This window comes from Empidonax traillii, unplaced genomic scaffold (genome assembly GCF_003031625.1).
Source record: "Empidonax traillii isolate 1590-97213 ecotype Southwest subspecies unplaced genomic scaffold, ASM303162v1 scaffold110:size1153230, whole genome shotgun sequence".
Taxonomy (NCBI): domain Eukaryota; kingdom Metazoa; phylum Chordata; class Aves; order Passeriformes; family Tyrannidae; genus Empidonax; species Empidonax traillii.
Genome location: NW_020955303.1, coordinates 720,209 through 731,478, shown reverse-complemented (window position 1 = coordinate 731,478; position 11,270 = coordinate 720,209).

Below are 11,270 nucleotides of genomic sequence, written 5' to 3'. Positions count from 1 at the left end.
CATAAGCATAATGTTTTAAGGCAGAGTTATGTTCTTTGTAATTGCCTACTGGTAATTAATATACTTATAGCTAAAATTAATGTAAAAAAACCCCAGTGTTGATGAATACCATGAATAGTAATTTGTAAAGATCTTGTATAGCACCAAAAATAGATTGACTCAGATGTTTCAGACATTAGGTTTCTTGCTGTTGAACTCTTATAGGATATTTAAGGTTATAACTTTGATATAGGTTGTTTTTTTCCTATTTAATGTCCTTTGATCTTCACAGTCACTAAAGTTTAAGCATTTATATGCTCATTGACACTGTTAATGTTGAACTGTTAACTGCTTCTTTTTTATTCTTCATCTATAGACAGTGATCAGCTTCAAGAAAAACGAGAAGAGCACAGTCAGAGTTCTCCACAGGCTTCCTAGGTACTTGAACATTGGAACATTAATGATCAGATACTCTTTTTTTTCAGTGCCCAGGTGCTAATACACTATTCTAAAGGATTGTGAGAGCTCAAATTCTTATATAATCAACAGTGAAAAGAAAAGGTTTAGAGGTACATTATACAGTCCACATATTTAAATAAGTAAGGTTGATAAAGCTATAAAACTCATGAAGGAATGCTGTAAGCAAGTAAAATTTTATCGCTCCGTGTGCTTAAGGAAGTTGCATGGTCCCAACCCAAAAAGTTGGAGACCTTATCATTCTCTACAAACACCTGAAAGGAGATTTTAGCCAAGTGAGGCTTCTCCCAGGCAACTAGTGACAGCATGGCAGGAAACGGCCTCAAGCTGCACAAGGAGAGGTCCAGTTTGGATGTCAGGAGGAATTTCCTCATGGAAATGAATGTTAAATATTGGAATAAACTGCCCAGGGAGGTGATGATTGGTCAAAGGTTGGACTCAGTGATTTTAGAGCTCTTTTCCAACCTAAGTGATTCTGTTATTCTGAGAAGATAAAACTAGATATTATAAAAAACCCCAATAAAACCAAACAAAATACCTTACAAACAAACACCAACACCCCAAAACAAATGAAAAACAACAACAGCAACAACAACAACACACACACACACAAAAACCCAAAAAACCACAAAACAAACAAACAAACAAACAACAACAAGAAAACCAACACAAAAAACATTGAAGAAATAATTATAGCTATCTAAATGATAGCGTAATATACTGATATGAGTTATTTGACTAGCCTCTGTACAGATGGCAGAGACCTTTAAAGGAATGTCTAACATTTGTGGGAGTAACTTCCAAATGCACTTATTTGTCTCTTTTGATCAAAGAGGACATCAAGATGGTTAGGTCAGATGAGACATTGAATTTTCAACTAAATATAAAAATAACATTGTAAATGATAATTATGTTAGAATGCATCGTAATTAAATCTGGGTGCATATTCCCTGTATACTTCTTCAGGAGTAAAAGCAAAATGTATATGTCAAAATGTATTCCTGAAATACCTGGTCATGTCGAGAGATGAAAAATATGTCATGGTCTGTATTTTACTACTTCTGTGTTTTCTCTCTTTTATCATCTGGCTGTTCACAGATGCTGGATATTGTAGATGGGAGTCACTGAACTACATGCAGACATAGCTGATGAGGACGTGAGCCAGAATTCATGTGCTCCCTGGCAAATAGAAAGCAACAGGCATTTTCAGTGTTGTGATTCACTTCATTCTAAAGCAGACTTCTAAAATAATCTGGATTAATTATATCCTATTTGTCTAGACTTGACTACAAAGGCAACATCAAGTAGCTGATATAAATGCAAAGCTGAACAATAGAATCATTTAAAGTTAGATAATGTTATTCCTCTCTTATGAGATGTATTTCAGATTAATGGTTTATTTATTACATACTAAAGAATTGATTATGACTTGTCTAGGTGTATCTAAGACAGCTTTAACCTGATTGTGCGAAATACTAATAGCTGTGTTCCCATGGCACAGCTGACCTCAGCAAAGAGCTATTTTCCCAGCTTCTAAAGCTGACTTTGAACCCACAGTCTGCTGTGCTAGGTTGTCTGTGCTGGTTACCTAAAAGTCAGTCTCAGGAGTTTTAATCTTGTCTTAGGCTGTATGCACACATAAAGCATTAAAGTTTAACAGTGCTTTGGGCTACATTCATTTCAGCAATTCTTGTTTCCTGTGAACTTCCTAATAACCGACCACTTTTAATCTCCTCCGTCCAGGTTATTTGGCTTGAGGAGTGCCTAAGGCCTACCAGGGCTAGCTGCTTTTTATTATTATTATTTCTGGAGCATTCTTTAGGAATTGAAGTAAAAGACACTTTGTAAAGAAGTGAATCTGAGACTTCATGTAGCAAGTATTTCTGCTGAGCTTCAAGGCTGAAAAAAGCATCCTATTTCCACAGACTTTGAAAACTTATAACCCTCTAACACTGTATCTGATTTTCTTCTGAACATGAAACAAAAAGTATTTTTGTAAGAAGTTGTATTAAAAGAGTAATTTTATGTACTTGAATAAATAGTCTGAAATGGAATCTTAAATTCAACTTTATGTGTAGCATATTAAAAATCCTTACTCCTTTACAGTATTATTATACATTTGTAAGCCTCAAAGTATTTATTTCCGAAAGAAAGGAAACCTACCACATCACTTAAAATGTCACTTTACCCAACTAAAAGTCAAAAAACAAGCAAGATCAGAAAAAAATCAAAGATAAAATGATCTTGCCTTACATTGTGATAGAGTTTCGATGGGCACAGTCTCTAGGCGCTCTTGTATCTATTCTGAGATGAAGAGAGTGGAGAGTGCCACAGGAATGTGGTTTATTTCCTGTGTAGTACAAGGAACACCACTTGTTCTCTTCACTAATGGAGGAAAAGCTTCAGTGCACTTTTTCAGTTACATCACGTAAGGCTTAAATGGAGAGTGTTCAAGTCCAAACCTTCTATTCTAACACTAATTGAAGTCAGAAACATACTGTCCAGTGAAATGGTGCTAAAGGTACATTTCAAGTCCATGAATTGGCCACAGGCACATTTATAAACCCCCTAAAACTATTTTACCTTTTCAGAGATAAAGCCTTCTCAGGTGATTTAAGTTTCCAAAGGCAAACAGAAGTCACATCTCTGTTCATCTGAACACACAGTCATACATGGCAATATTCAGCTCTTCCCTTGCACCAAATCTCAGCAATGATAAAAAGATCAAGTGGAAATGTTAGGGTTATAGTGAACACGTTGGTAGTAAAGCTTTTGGCAATAAGGTATGGGGAGTAATAAGAATTTCCTGGGTTCGTGACTTCAGTTGTGTGAATGAATATATAAGTATACATGCCTGAAGAATTTAAAAGCAGCATCTTGTTAATCTAGTTCTTATTGATCACTCTCTTTTGTGTCCCCATCCCTCCATTCACCTATCTATCTTCATGGAAGACAGGTAGGAAGATTCTGCAACCTTGAATAAGTGTACAGTTTTAATCACTAAATGACAGTGGTGTCATACATATTAGAGACTCATATTCTGTCCGTAGGGCTCTGAACTTCTCTTTGTGGATTAAAATGAGTATTTTGAATTGTCTCATTTAATGTCTATCTGCATAGGTCTTGGCTGCATGCAGAAAAAATTGCATACATGTGGAAGCAAAAAAAAAAGCAAACAGACAAACTAGGAATTATCATAAGAATCAAATCCCAAATCCAGCTCGTTCAGAACACTGATTTTACTAATGACAATAGCCATTATCAGATCACTCAAAAAGGCATAGGATTCTGCCTTCTGTGACTAGAGAGTGGTTTAAACCACAGAGCACAAGATTTATTTTTTTTTTTTAATGTAGGCTCTGTGTTTCTCCTCTCTGTTGATGACTCACTTTTTGACAAATGCTGCACTTTAATCCAATGTAGTTAGAGTGAGAATCTTTCCTTTTAGTCATGAATTTCATATTATTCACAATTTAAAGGATATTGGTTTAGAAATTGAATTTATAAATCAGCTGGTCAAACCATCTAAAATTGTACTTGTTCAAAAGTAGAGTATTATTATTCCAATAAGAATCTACCCATTTTCATTTTTCAATGCAGTGAGAATGAATAAAATTGAAGTTCGCTGTTCTTTTTTTCCCCCTTAGGTCGACTATTTTTGTTGTATCACATATTTTTCAGAAATAATAAAGATTTGTTGCTTTATGTCTTGAACATGATGAATTTTGGTTAGGCATTTTGGCTGGTAGCCAAAGAAAATTATCTTCCTACTTTTCTTGAGGGGGTGAGAGTATATGTGCGGATGAAGTTACACTTGTATGTTTTATTTGTTCTAGGGTATTTAAACCTTTTTTTTTTTTTTTTTTTTAAGTAGGGTAAAGTTGCAGCTTATAATTTTACTGATTTATTTAGTTCAAACATGTTTATAAAATTAAACAGAGGAGCTCATGCACTTGTGGTGCAAGCCTCTCAGTGGAGAATGCTAGCACCTTGAAATGCAGTCATAGCACTGTGTGCTGGGTTTTTAATAAAATGAATAATCTGATATTATAAATTCTTTCTTTTATAGATTCACTTTCAATAGTCTTAGAAAAAAGGATATATATAGTTATATGGATAAACTTAGAAAAGTCAAGTTTATTGTTGCTGAAGTCTGTTTAATCAAAGGCAAGTTGAAGTTTGAACTAGTTAAAGATTATTCAGTTCCCATAGTCTCAAACAATATCTTTTCTCTGAAACAGATTTTCTGTTCTATAAAAGGCTAAAAATATTCTGCAGAGTTCAGCTAAAAATTCATCAGATCATGAAAGCTTAGTTCAAAATCTTACAGCCAAATGAACATAAAAGAAACATTGAGTAATAATGTTGTAATTTTCTCTTTCACTCCGTTTGTTATTTTTTTAAAAATCGAAAAATCAATCTAATAAATTAATAGCTTATGAAAATATTTAATTGTTTAAAAGGTAGGAACAAAGTAGGAAATTTTTTTTTATCCTTTCCTGAACCACTTAAAATTTATTTTCATAATTAACCAGGAAAATAGGCAATTATACATTTTTCCTTGAAAGTGTTTTTCATTTAAAAATAAGATATAATAAGATATAATAAAAATAATTACTTTAGTGGGAGTATTTGTTTGCTACTAATTCTGCAGATTGGAGCTATTTCTGCTGAACTCAAAGCAATGTCAGAATTATTCTTCAGCTACTAGATTTGCAGAACAACTGCAAATGTAGGATTTTTTTATCCAACAGCCTTACGGGAAAGTAGTCTCAGAGGACTAATGTTGATTCTTCCCTGTGCAAAATCAATTTTTGTATTTTCTTTCCTGTCTTGAAAAGTTAATGTCTTTTCCTACCCCACAAAAACTGGAGTTTTCGAAAAGGACACTTTTTGGTAAGATAGAGCATGCCTAGTGAAAAATTTGATGAAGTCTATTTCAGCTCTTCTCTGCACTGTTTCTAACTTCTCTAGGCTTTTTTTTTTATCTTTTGGGTGTCACTGTAATTCCTTCATGTTAAACCATTTTGCATTGGGAACCACAGGGAATTTATTCTCCTTTTATTTCCTGACACACTAGCTAACCATAACTCAGCCACATATGTGGTAAACCACTAACCATGAAATCACATTTTGGTGACCTGAATTCTCTGTTCTACAGTCAAGTGATTAATTATAGGCAAAAGTCTGAAAGTCTAACGTTAAGGGAGAAAGTGAAAAGCTCAGCTGCATGAGCAGCTGAGTTGGCCATGAGGCTTTTTTGAGGATGTCCAGGAGAAAGTTATTTCTACTTCTTTTGGAGATGCAACATTAATCACTTTTATGAGCATCAGACCAGTCATCTTTGTAAAGGCCAGTTTTCACACTTATCCTTCTTTGTTCAAACAGGATCCCTTGAGATCTTCAGCCCATTTGCTATATTTTTAATGTCCTAGTTTTCATATTCAAAAATCAGAAGCAACAAATGATCTAGATAGCTTCTATTTTACTAATAAATGGCATTCAGTTTGCGGATTTTTTTTCTTCAACAGAACAGTTTTGGAAAGCTAAACTAGGAATTGGAAATAGAAGTAACTGCATTAGACATTGAGAAATTAATATAATTCTAGGACTTTGTTTTTATAGAAGAATTTAGTTATGGAATCAAGTTACAATGAATGTAAAAACTTTTATATTAAAAGAAATGAGGAGTGATTACTATGGTTATGATCACAATTACAATATGGGAAATTATAGAGGAATTAAAACTGACCCTTTTCTTAGGTGCCTTAGTGCAATGACTTCAGAGGTAGATAACTTCATAATCTTATAGACTGATAAAGTAGTTGACATTATGATATTACCATGGAAAGGCAAACTAGGCTGGCTGATAAATGTGAAAACTGCCACATTCTTAGCACAAATATGAGGGAAATTATCTATGTACAAGGGGGAGTTGTATAGCATTCAATGGATAAGGAATTTTTGTCTGGAGGCTCAGTTTTCTCTGCTTGTGACTTCATTAAATGACTTCCTCCAAAGTTGCTGAAAGTTGCTGACTCCAATTGACTACGCAGGCATTGATTAAGCCCTAACAAATCAGATGGTACTAGTCCTGTTGAGTTTGGCTGCAGTAGGGAGAAACAAAGCCAATGCTGTCCTAAATTGCAGTGAATACACTGCTGATTTGTAATCAATATGCTTTTGTAATTCACAGTTTATTTAGGTTCCTGCCAGTGCAGGTCCCAGTCTATTATGGCTACAAGCAAAGGGAAGGAGCTATAGGGATGAATATTCACACCATTATGACATCTGAAGGGGCCGCTCCACCCACCTGTTGCAGGGGGTTGTATGGAGGGGTTTGCCACAGCTTGGAGTTGCTCCGGGGTCTCAGGTGCCACGAGTAACCATTCCTGTCTCTCCGGAACAGCAGCAAAGCTGGGATCCTCTGCCTCACCACACCGTGCTGGCAGTGAAGCAGCCCGGGGGATCACCCAAACTCCAGCCACTGCCATGGCCTCACTGCAGCTTGGAGCCTCTGGGGGGAGGGCATATGACCATGGAAATTTGTTTGTCATCTCCTTTGTTCTCCCCAAATGTGTGGTCCAGAGTAGGAGCCTCCACTATTTTGTTTCTTGTTTTGCCCCAGGGATTGGAGGGATGAGGAGACAAGAAGCGTTTCTCTCTCTCTGTTGTTATTTGAACTGTTCTGTTAGTATTGTTGTTTTCACTACTATTTTTCCATGGCAGTAAATTGTTAGTGTTTCACTGTTAACTTCCTGGCATTTTCTTAGTCTCTCTATATTAGGGGGAGAATAAAAGGGAAGGAAGTTCATTTTATTGGAGTTCCTGCCCTAATATTTGTCTTTAAACCAAGACACACTCTCGTATGATGTAGCCATCTAAGATTTCTTACACAACCATTATGTGCCCATCCCTTTATCACTCTCCTACCTCCTGTATTATCCATAATCAACAATACAGAAAAACTAATTATTATTTATTTGTATTTCTCTGAAGACACTTTCATGATCAGTGACCTCCATTTCACCTGATGGATAGTGGAGTGAGAGAGAGAGAGGGCAAAATATATTAATACACAACTTTCACCCATTCCTCCACATCCAATCAAGAGATCTTGCACCTGAGCTGTTCAGAGGATTTTTTACTTTTTAAGATTTTGTCTATGAACTGTTTCCCTTCAATATATACTGCCTTTTTTTGTATGTAGTTGTCCCTTTCTATATTATTTCTTATAGCTTTTTTGTCCTCTTTCACACCTTCTCTGTGCAACATTTTGCAGGAAAAACCAAGGCTGAGCAAGGCACATTTTGCCTCAGAGCCAGCAGAATTCACAGCACAGTACCAACAACACTCTTTTTTTTGTGTGCCTTTCTCCCTTCATTGGTATTCAAAACTCCCTATTCAGTGTTGTCCATTAATTTATTATTATTTGATTTGATTCTCCCTCTCAGCAGTCACTGATGGAGATGTCAAACAAGGCTTTGGACTGATCCTCAGAGCTTCTCCCACCACATGCACTGCAGTTGGCACTCTCCCATAACATCTTCACAGGCAAGCTCAGGGAGTGTGGGTTGGATGAGTGGACAGTGAGGTGGATGGAGAACTGGCTGAATGGCAGAGCTCAGAGAGTTGTGATCACTGGTGCAGAGTCTAGTTGGAGGTCTGTTGCCAGTGGTGTTCCCCAGGGTCAGTATTGGGTCCAGTCTTGTCCAGCTTATTCATTGATGACCGGGATGAAGTAGACCTTCAGCCAGTTTGCTGATGATGCAATACTGGGAGAAGTGGCTGATAGACCAAAAGACTGTGCTGCCATTCAGACAGACCTGGACAGGCTGGACAGTTGGGCAGAGAGGTGCAAAGAAGTTCAACAAAGGCAAATGCAGGGTCCTGCACCTGAGAAGAATAACCCTTAACACCAGCACAGGTTAGGGGTTGATCTGCTGGAAAAGCAGCTCTGTGGAGCAGGACTACAGAGTCCTTATAGACAAGTGATGGTGGACAGCAAGTTCAATGCATACAAATATTTTCAGGGCAAGTGTCAAGATGATGGAGCCAGGCTCTTTTCAGTGGTGACCAATGGCAGAACAAGGGACATTGGGTACAAACTGAAACACAGAAGGATCTATCTGAATAGGAGGAAAAACTTTATTTTGATGGTGACAGAACCTAGGCTGCCCAGAGAGGTGGCGGAATCTCCTTCTCTGGAGATACTCAAAACCTGCCTGGATATGAACTTGTTCAATCTGTTCCAGGCAGATCTGTTTTAGAAGCAGGGATTGGACTAGATGATCTCCAGAGGTCCCTTTCAGCCCCAACCATTCTGTGATTTTCTAGTATTTCTTTTACCTTGTTTTACATTGTTACATGAATATTGAATAGCTGTATATATATAAAGGATTTTACTTTCCTTTTCAAAATGTTTTCCATTTTGACCAAATGGTTACATTGAAATGATTTTTATCCCCATATAGATGTGCAAAAGTGTATGCAAACAAGATAAGGAATAACTCAGAAACTGCCCGAGTCTAACAGCCCTGACAGAAGATTTTTTGATTAGAACATCTGGCTCTAACATAAAAACTGAGAATATAGGCCGACCCTGCTCAAGGGGGAGGTTTTAAGATGTTTATCACAATATTTGGAATACATGCAACAAATAAGTTAGAATATGGGGATAGGGAGTTATAGGGTTGGGAGTTCATTAAAGAATGATTTTTCCATTGTAAAGAGGTTGGAGGTTTTGCTTCTAGATGACTGAAACACAGTCTTGAATGCTGGAATAAAGTCAACATCCTTCAACTTTATTCACAGACTGAAAAAAACCCAAACTTCAACACTGTTAACATCTATAAAAGGATTAGTTTGGCTTGGAAAGAACCAGCTTCCCAGAACCATCACAGAGTGTACAACATGCCCTGGTCCTACTATGCTTCATGCCAGCAAGGAGCAGCTGCCCTGAACCGAGAGAGTATTTTCCGTCTTTCTCCATGTCCTATTGCCTGGATGGCCTTGGTGCCAGCAGCTGCTGGCCAGCTTTTCCCTGTTGTGACTTTCACTCAGCTGTTCAGGGATGAGATTGGAATTGGCTGCTGTAGAAACTGAGAAAAACATTCATTAGGGAGCAGGGGAAGCAGCAGCTGAGTGGCTGCTGGAAAGGAGCCTGAATGAGGCTTACATGCCATTCCCTGAAGGCCAGAAGCAGCTGTGGGGAGGAAGAAAGGGGAGGACATTCCTCAGATTTCATCTGACTCAGAGCAGTATAGGCATTTCTGAGTGTTGGTGACTATGTGAAAATTTAGGGCACATCTGTCTGTTCCTACCATTCCTTTATGCAATAATGTCCACACTGAGCTGTGTTGTGAGAGATATAAAACTGAACAGGGATTTCATGCAGCTTAAAGACTGCAGCATCCAAAAATGATGGCGGAGGAAGAGAAAACCTTGGCATTAACTTCTGACACTACCTCCAATATGAAATGTAGTCTCCTAGGGAGTTCTCTGTTTCCCTGAGAGGAAAACACAGCTGAGGAACAGGAAAGGTTCCTGGGACCTGCTGCTCAGACCTCTGGAGCTTTCCTGACCAAGAGCTTCCTAGTATTGTAACAGTTGTGGATATGATCCTCCCTCTTGTTACTGTGAAAGATTAAAATAATAACTATTATCACTAATACCTCTTCTCTGAGGGAAGGAAAGAAATACAGATAGTGTGGGGATGGGGAGGAGAACCTGAAAAATAAGAGAGTATATATACCTAGGCAGTATTTATTCTCACCACTTTTAGAAATATAATGTCGTGTACCTCATGCATGCTGTTACTGAAATTTAATGTGGTGGAAGGAGTAGGCAAAGGCTGCAGTTTTGTCTTGGTTTGAGACAATCTGGAGGGGCAGAGACCTCAGACAGAAGTCTCTCCCCTTGAATTTAATACCCCGTGTTTCTTCAATACAGAGAAAGAGACAAAATATGTCCAGGTGTAGGTGAAAAAATAACTCTTTACCAAGAAGAATGCTGGTAACAATACTGATAAAACTGGGTTAAAGTAACTGATGAGGAGAAACTTCCCAATCCCCACTCACAGGATGAAGACAAGAAGGCAAAACACCAAAAAGTCAAAAAGCTATATTTGGAGAAAAAAAAAAAAAAAGAAAAAGAACAGTGAATACCAGAATTTTTGTGTAACCCAGGACAAGTTACTTGGGTCAAGCTGTGAACACAAGGAAGAAAAGTAGGAAATTTGGGAATGGGAAGAGGTAATATAGAAGATGAAAGATAATAAAGAATAGCTGCACTTCCGAACATGTCCGATTTTCTTGAGAGCACAAATCTGTTATTTTGGCAGTCACTGACCAAACTTGAAATGAAAGGGGTAGAAATGAAATAAATCTTTTGTTTTCCTTCATACTATGACATAAGACAAGCAGCCCACTTAACTAACGGAATATTCCCGGTATATGTCATAATTCATTTTAGAGGAGAGAAGAAAACATGGTCCAAATAGAAGCCTAGGCTCTTATTTAAATGCCTTGTTGTCATGTGTGTCTGACAACTGCTTTCATCTTTTATCAATTATTTGTCTAGTAATCCCACAGAATCCAATTTCTATGATGTGCAGGGAATAGCTCCTGTAAATTTAGCTTTCTTTTCTCTGTCAGTCCCTCAAGACAATTAATTTGTTTTGTTACACATAACTTATAACCTAGGGGCACTAATGATCATCCCAATTTTCATAAAATTCTTGAAGCAGCCAGTCAGGTTATACATATTTTTGACTGAAGTTTTACTTCAATTTATTCTGGAAAAAGATTTGAATC